This window comes from Rattus norvegicus, chromosome 2 (assembly GCF_021556685.1).
Source record: "Rattus norvegicus strain SHRSP/BbbUtx chromosome 2, alternate assembly SHRSP_T2T, whole genome shotgun sequence".
Taxonomy (NCBI): Eukaryota; Metazoa; Chordata; class Mammalia; order Rodentia; family Muridae; genus Rattus; species Rattus norvegicus.
In genome coordinates, this window is record NC_141535.1 from 185004714 (window position 1) to 185011603 (window position 6890).

A 6890-nucleotide genomic window follows, 5' to 3' on the forward strand; every position below is an offset into this window, starting at 1 on the left:
AGGCAGATAGACTCATGAAGATATGATTGCTTCTGCCTCCTTAGTGCAGGAATTAGAGCCCTGTGCTACCACACTGTTGTTGTAAAAATATAAAAATAAAAAGAGTAGTTGTCTTTTATCCCGCTAGGTCCGCACAGCGGTGTCCAAGATATCTGCTAGATATCTTGGCAGAAACACAGCCCAGCCGCACACTTTCCTACACTCAAACCCTCAGATAAAAGAACACACAACACAATAATCTTAGATCCAATTGGTAAGATTTAATTGTCCACTTAAACATACAAAGCCCGGTACTATCCATCCCTTGAGAACATTAATAACAACCTGTAAATACACAGAGCAGAATCTTAACATCACCTGTCATCTTGTCCTGCCACGGCTTCTCAGCCCCTCTCCTCCACCCTGTCTCCTCCTCTCTCCCCTAGTCTCCTTCTCTTCTTTCAAACTTCTCTCCCGCCCATCCTTCCTTCTCCTCCAATGACAGGCCTCCTTCTATCCTGTACCTGCCTCACCTGTGACATCATCCTACACCCTGCCTTTTTTTTTTTGAAATCTCTAAAGTGAAATTAAAATTAAAATCTACACTATAGGGGTTGGGGATTTGGCTCAGTGGTAGAGCGCTTGCCTAGCAAGCGCAAGGCCCTGGGTTTGGTCCCCAGCTCCAAAAAAAAAAAAAAAAAAAAAAAAAATAGAAAAAAAAAATCTACGCTATAATATTTGGATTTTTTCATAGTCTGATCCTAGTTTATGTCCTTGGCCATATTATTTTATTCCTCCTTTCACATTTATCATATCTCTTTAGTTATTTTTTCATCTCTTTGCTGGGTTTCAAACCCAGGATCAAAAAGCTGAAGAAGGTATTTTACTTATCAAAGCAGACCTGGCCTGAAGTTCTTCCAGCATCCCTCAAACCTGGAATACCTGCCCTCTGCCATGACCTTTCCAGCCCAGGGGCTGAGCTGCTCTTCCTACAGAGGCTCTGGCCTCCTTCCTTGGGGCCTGTGAACTTCAGAGAGCAGTTTCCCAATAAACCTGCTTATATATACTCCAATCTGGCTTGAATTGGATAATTTCACCTGCTGAGAAATAATTTATCACTTTTTACCCTCAATCATCGGTGTCTAGTACCTAGAATATTCCTGCTTTTTCTTTTTGTGTGTGGATATGTGCATGGTACACATGTACCCTTGTGTGCATGTGCATGTGGAAGCCTGATATCAGTATTAGGTGTCTCCTTCAGCCCCATCTTACCTTACTTTTTGAGGCAGTTTCACTAATTGAGCTAGACTAACTGGCCAGCCAAGCCCAGGGATCTACCTATCATTGACAGAAACCCTGTCTCAAAACAAAACAAAGACAAAAATAAATAATAAATAAAGGACTATGCATCAAGCCCGACTTGGCCTTGGGGAAAAAAAAATAACTCCTGAACCTGGGCATAGTGGCATATGTCTTTAATCCTAGTTCAGGAAGCAGAGGCAGGAGGATTGTTTTAAGTTCTAGGCCAATCTGCTCTCCATAGCAAGCTCCAGGAAAGCCAGTGATACATAGACCCTGTGTCAAAAAACGAATAAAAAAAATGAAGAATTAACTCCTGGACAAGCACAAGGAATTGAGTTTAGGTCACCAGCACAGTCAAAAATGTCTAGGCAGGGGTTGGGGATTTAGCTCAGTGGTAGAGCACTTGCCTAGCAAGCGCAAGGCCCTGGGTTTGGTCCCCAGGTCCGAAAAAAAAGAAAAAAGAAAAAAAAATGTCTGGGCATGGTAGCATACCTTGTAATTCTTGTAATGGGGAGCCACACACACTGGTTATTTACCAAGTCTAGCTGAGTGGTAAATTCCAGATTCGCTTAGATACCCTGTCTCTAACAGTATAATGCAAAGTACCAGAGGAAAGCTCTAGACACTGACCTCTGACCTCCACTCATGTGTACACAGACAAGTGAATACACATGTGCTACACACACACACACACACACACACACACACACACACACACGAGTTAACTTCTACTGCCTTTGTATTTGTTATTATTATTATTTCACAATGCTGAGAAACAAGTTCATTTTCTCACACATAATAGACAAGCCTTTCTACCAAGATGTATACTCTCAACCCCAAATCTGAATTTTTGTAGTAACCCCAGATAATTTATTGAACTAAATTTGAGACACTAAGTAGGAATGGCAGGTTTGAGTTGTACATTCTTTATAGGTCAGTAGGTCTAAGTAGGAAGCCAAGTTGGTCACAGTGGTCTATGCAAGTAAGATCAGCACTTTAGAGGCTGAGGCAGGAGGATAAAGAGTTTGGGTTGGGGCTGGGGATTTAGCTAGGAAGCGCAAGGCCCTGGGTTCGGTCCCCAGCTCCGAAAAAAAGAACCAAAAAAAAAAAAGAGTTTGGGTTATCCATCTTTGGATACATGTTTTGTTTGTAGTCAGCCTAGGGGAGACAAGATAAAGACAGAGTGCATTAGAGAAGGGTTTTGTGCATTCTCTATTTACATGGTAATTTCTTTCTGTGCCCAGACATCTGGTTGCAGTCCAGACATTGGCATGGTCAAGCATTTCCAGTCTCAATGTTATGTAAAAATTGTTTTCTGTCACCTCTGAATGGTTAATAAAGTACTGATCAGTCTATGACTGGGCAGGAAAGGGCAGAGGAGAAGAAAAAGGGTATGAAGAAAGCACATGGAGAGACTTGGAGGAGTCACCATGAGATTTCAATGAGAAAGCAGCTATGAGAACACACATGGACCACAGAGAATAGAACAAGACCAGTTGGTAAAGCATGGGATAGTTGGCTGGGCAGTGGTAGCCTAATCAGACTAGATAGAATAGACAGAATCGGGGCTGGGGATTTAGCTCAGTGGTAGAGCGCTTACCTAGGAAGCGCAAGGCCCTGGGTTCGGTCCCCAGCTCCGAAAAAAAGAACCAAAAAAAAAAAAAAAGAATAGACAGAATCTTCCCAGGTATTAGTGCTTAGGGCTTGTGAATAAAAATACCAGGCCTCTGTTTTTACCTAGGTGTTAAAATGGGCTAAAGTGGGAGTAGAAATACCCTGCAGTTATTTAGGGGTTAAATGGACATAGAAACCCCCCTCAAGAACTACATCACAAGATAGATCAATGAAGAAAGATAGGTAAATAGATATATAATGTAAATTATATCCAGAAATTGATAAAATCATGGCATACTTAAACAATAATGTAATTTTTATCTGTTTTTAGGGGCATAAAACCAAAGTGGGTAGAGTAGCTGGCCTTTGCTACTTTTGGGTTCTTCTTTTTACTACCCTTTATCCTCAAAGTTTTACGCTCTATCACCAGATAGGAGAGAAACAAGGATGAAGGGGGAAAGAGAGTTAGGAAAATCTAATTTCTCTTGTTTCTTCTTTGACCACAGCTACTAGCAAACTGCAACCAGCCTCCCTAAATGACGACAATCACACACGCATCTCTCGGTGCTCTAGCATTTATGGACCCTCCTTCTGTTTTAAGCCATTAATTGTGCTGTTTGCAGTGGGAAATTATAAACAGAGACATTTTCAATGAAATAAGCATGTTTCTGGTCAGTGGCCAAGGCTTTCAGGAAACCTCTCCTGTTCAGCTCTACGTTTTATCAGTTTTGATGGTATCCTGTGGAAATATAAACAAATCCTTGTCCCCACTGCAAAACCTTTGCTGGCTTCCATTCTGATGTTCATACATCCTTATAGTATAGAAGCAAACAGTTTCACAGTTTTTCTATAACCCAGTGTCTCTTGACTGCTGTTGTTCCTTTCTCACTAACATTCAGAAAATCTAACTTAACAGAGGGACTGTTGATTCTATCTCTGGTTGGTTTGTTTGTTATTCCTCCTTATTTTTGTAACATTTCCTTTAAGGTGCAATTAGGTCTTTCTACAACTGCTTGTCCTGTAGGATTGTGTGATATTTCTGCAATGTGCTTTATATTTTAGTATGCAAATAATTGTTTCCTCATACTGGAGATATATGTAAAGGCATTGTCAGTCTTAATTTATATAACTATCCCCATAATAGCCATACTTCCAGTACACGTGTAATCACAGAATCAGCCTTTTCAGAACTCAAAGCAGTTGCCCATAGAAACCCTGCATATGTATCAATGGTATGGTGTAAAAACTTTAGTTTTTCAGATTCTGCAAAATGAAACACATCCTTCTGCCAGATTTCATTTCCTTTGATACCCCTAGGGTTGCTGCCAGCTGGTAATGGAATATATAATGGTTATATAAGGAACATTTATGGGCTGGGGATTTAGTTCAGTGGTAGAGCGCTTACCTAGGAAGCGCAAGGCCCTGGGTTCGGTCCCCAGCTCCGAAAAAAAGAACCAAAAAAAATTTATTTATTTATTTATTTATTTATTTATTTATTTATTTTTATAAATCTTTTTAAAGATTTATTAATTTATTATATATAAGTACACTGTAGCTGTCTTCAGATACACCAGAAGAGGGCATCGGATCTCATTACAGATGGTTGTGAGCCACCATGTGGTTGCTGGGAATTGAACTCATGACCTCTGGAAGAGCAGTCGAGTGCTCTTAACTGCTGAGCCATCTCTCCAGCCCAAACATTTATTTATACAAAGGACATTTTCTTATAATTTCTTTGGCTTGTTGCCAGATGGCAGAAACATTTTCCAGTAAACCTTACCATTAATACGGCATTTTTCATTAAATTTCGAGGCTTCTAACACATTTCCTATTAATAACTCATCAATTTCTTCATTTCCTTGAGCTTAATGGACCTTGCAAACCTATATGAGACTGGATATGGGTGATATATAATGGATAGTTTCTATTTCTAATTGACTGTTATGAAGCTGTATGAAGAAAAAGGTTAATTATGAATTATCCAGAATACATTCAGCACTTTCTATATGAAGAACAACCCTTTTGGCATATTAAGAGTCAGTAATGGGGGTTGGGGATTTAGCTCAGTGGTAGAGCGCTTGCCTAGGAAGTGCAAGGCCCTGGGTTCTGTCCCCAGCTCCGGGGGGGGGGGGGGGGGGGAAGAGTCAGTAATTATATTAAGAAATTCAGTTGGGAGGGGAACACCCATAAGGAAGGGGAGGGGGGAGGGGGATGTTTGCCCGGATACCGGGAAAGGGAATAACACTCGAAATGTATATAAGAAATACTCAAGTTAATTAAAAAAAAAAAAAGAAATACCTAAGTTAATAAAGAAGAAAAAAAAAAGAAATTCAGGAAAATCTAATAATACAATAGGAATTACATATAGCTCTGATTTTTGAACTGAAGTATATGGGCTTTGAATTACTTTGCTCATTTTGTCTGCCATTTCTAACTCATTTGCATCACTGTGAAATGCAGGTTCTTCACTAATTGGCATTCCTTTCACAATCCACGGGAGAATCTAATTGGTTCTTTTTATAACTGAAGACACTTGAATTTGGTATATTTGCTGTTAATTTTTCTCAAATACCTGCTACGAGCTCTTTGTCTATTTTCATCGATTACCCATGATAACATAATCTATCACTGGACTGTCTCTGAGGCACCAGGTCTGAGATAATGGCATGGAGACCTTTTTATTAATTATGAAAGCTTGGCCATAGCTTAGCCTCGTTCCTAGCTAGCTCTTATACTTTAATTGGTCGATTTATATTAACTTACGTTCTGCTATAAGGCTTGTTACCTTCTGAGTACTAGCACTTGCTTCTTCCCAGTCTGTCTGAGGAATCTCTCCTCTCATCCGACTGGTGGATCTCCTGCCTCTGACTGCTTCCCAGAGCTCCTAACTCTGCCCAGAAGTCTCAGCCTTTCCTCCTCTCCCAAAGGCCAATACTCAGATCTCTGACGGTACAGAAATCAGCGTTTGAATAATATAAGTGCAACCTTTACACCATGTGCTCTGGTTGATTCATCTACTCTACCTCCCTGGCAGCAGCTGCACAAGTTTCTCATTGCCTGCTCAAATACTCTGGATTCTCAAATGAAAAATACACACAAACCCACACACCCTTGTATTTTAATATGCCTTAAATAGTGCAATGGCTGTGCCACTCCCAAACTTCCGTGTTGCTAATGCCTCTCCTCCGATATTCCTGAATTATTACATACTAAAATCTATATTCCATCTTTGCTGCCCTAGACCCACTTGGGGGCCTCCTTGGGGGTCACTCTTCCCTGGTTCTTACATGGTTGTATGTCCTTGCTTCTCCAGTTCTCAAGCCTGATCCTTCTGTTTTCTAGGCATGGTGGTTCTTCTTTCTCTCCTATGTTCCATGCCGGGGAACCTTAAAGTCCTGCCTCTGTCTCCCTGCCCAGCCATTGGCTGCCAGCAACTTTATTTACCAATCAAAGCCAATTGGGGACAGGGACCCTCAGCATCTTACATGCAGATGTGCAGTTCCTGTGTAATTTGGGGAGTCAAATTAACACAAGTAGCATTAGAACCAATTCATGATATTTCACCCTTTTCAACCATTAAAAAGGCCCTTTTCGGGGTTGGGGATTTAGCTCAGTGGTAGAGCGCTTGCCTAGGAAGCACAAGGCCCTGGGTTCGGTTCCCCAGCTCTGGAAAAAAAGAACCAAAAAAAAAAAAAAGGCCCTTTTCTCTCAGATATACCATGAACATAGTTATTACAGTTATGTAGACTATAAGTTATGATATACTCTAATAACGTCCAGTCCATCAATTTTGTCAATTTAGGCACATTACTCTAACATCTATCTGAACTTAAAGAGTTTATAATCCTATATCTGAATTATGTTTTGATTTTAATTTGCATTACCATCTGAAAACCATCCTTTTAAATCTAGATCATCTTTTTTTAAGATTATTTATATAATACATTTATTATGTATACCGCATTCTGCCTGCCTGTATGCCTGTAGCCAGAAGA